We start from the raw sequence: 2,083 nt of genomic DNA, 5'->3' as shown, positions 1-2,083 counted from the left end.
CTCATTATGGCCGGTCTCTCGTTGGTCATGCTACAATCCGGGGTTCGGTTTCATGTGGTTGAGCAAAGTGCAAATAGCTCATTGTGTAGCTTTAGGCACAAAGAGAAGCAACATTACAGACATGTGAACTAAACATTAAGTGGAACTGAATATATTATTTTTAGAATGTTCTCTATTTATAATTTGAAGTTTGTTTGTTATGGAATTTCGCGCAAAGCTACACGAGGGCTATCTGCGCTAGCCGTCCCTAATTTAGCAGTGTAAGACTAGAGGGAAGGCAGCTAGTCATCACCACTCACCGCCAACTCTTGGGCTACTCAATAGTGGGATTGACCGTCACATTATAACGCCCCCACGGCTGAAAGGGCGAGCATGTTTGGTGGGATGCGGATTCGAACCCGCGACCCTCAGATTGTGAGTCGAGCGCCTTATCCACCTGGCCATGCCGGGCACTATAATTTGAAGTCTTGAGCTTTTAAAGACGTATTCGATATACAGGGTGATTATAGAGAAAGTTTTACAGTTTAGTGCTTTTTTCGTTGACGGCCCATAATCAGGGTTACAGGTTGGCGAGGATCGATAAATCCAATTCCGTGGAATTTGTTGTGGGGGAAATGGGAGTACCCAGAATAAATCCACTTCCACAGGACAGGCACCGAATAATCTATCTGTCCTGTGCCTAAGCTGTAAAACAAAAACATGGGATTAGTTATAAAAACAACGAAGCTCATGGTGTGTGCATATTCTGTGTTTGGCTGTGGTACATATTGTACGGGGATAGTGTTTTGTGTGGTGCACATGTAATGATATGAAGGTCAAGGGTTAATGTGTTTCTGATTTTTTATAATAATTCTTAACCAATACATTTAGTCTGTCTTTAAGTAGAGGTATTTTACTTACTTTCTGTAAATAGTTAACGGGGTGTAACTTGGATGCGTTAGGGCTAATGTTAATACTCTATTATGTTCATGTTGTAGTTTTTTATTGTGTTATCTCACATATTTATAGTGACTTGACAGCCATAATCAATAATGGGTCGAATATACAATTTGTAGATTTTTCAAGATGGTGTTAGCTTTACATCCTTTATTTTTACCAGCTATAAGTCTGAGATAGTTAATACGTTCACTGATGACTTCGTGTGTTTTCTTCACATGTTCTGCTCATATGAGCCTTTTGTCGAATGTAACACCAAGAACTTTGGCTTTAGAACATATTTTAATTTCCACATTACCTAATTTTAGTTTTACTTTTTTAGAGTTTTTGAAATGTTTACTTAAGCTTTGAAATATTATACCTAGAGTTTTAATGGGGTTGTATAAGAGTTGTCGTGATTGATGGAATTTGCAGGAGGGGGTGTTTTACTTTTAGTATGCTGTGGTTGTGGTGTTCGGTTCTAAGAGAACTGTAAACTGGGCTGGGCCGTTTGTTTGTTGTACAGCAAGAGGGAGATTTAAAACATTGTTTCTTATGTGTTAGTATTTGATACAAGCTTTATAACTAGCTATATGGGGGCTCTGGTAGTTGGCGCGTGTAACCTCGTCACCTGATTAGGACATCACTCCACATCATGCGACCCTGCGCACCTGGGGTTAGCGTTACAATAAGGTTTAGAGTGCCCAAATTTCTGGCATTCGAAGCACTGGCTGATGAGTTTGAATGGAGGCTTGGCAATTTCTGTTTTATAAAAAAGGACGCATCCATGGACAAGTTGAGAGTCATAGTGTTCTTTGTTTTCAAATGAAATGTTATCAGTGGTTTCTTTTGTTTGGAACGGAAAATACGATTCTCTCTCCTTTCTTAGGTTGAAAGCCCGATGATACCAGTTTGTCATGAATTTCTGTTTCTTCTAGATCAGGGGTCACCAAACTACGGCCCGCGGGCTGGATCCGGCCCGCGAGGTCAGTTCATCTGGCCCGCCGCTGCACTGTGCCACAAATGAGCTAAAATTAATTATTTATATGGAAATATCATAGATTGTAGATAAACTTATTATGTAGACAAAATTCAAATAAGTGTAAGTAAAAATATCCAAATTTGTCCAATCTGATTTTTGCATCTGCCGGTAATATAAGTTTTAGGA

Source organism: Limulus polyphemus, unplaced genomic scaffold (genome assembly GCF_000517525.1).
Source record: "Limulus polyphemus unplaced genomic scaffold, Limulus_polyphemus-2.1.2 Scaffold520, whole genome shotgun sequence".
Lineage (NCBI taxonomy): Eukaryota > Metazoa > Arthropoda > Merostomata > Xiphosura > Limulidae > Limulus > Limulus polyphemus.
Note: the sequence above shows the minus strand (reverse complement) of the source record.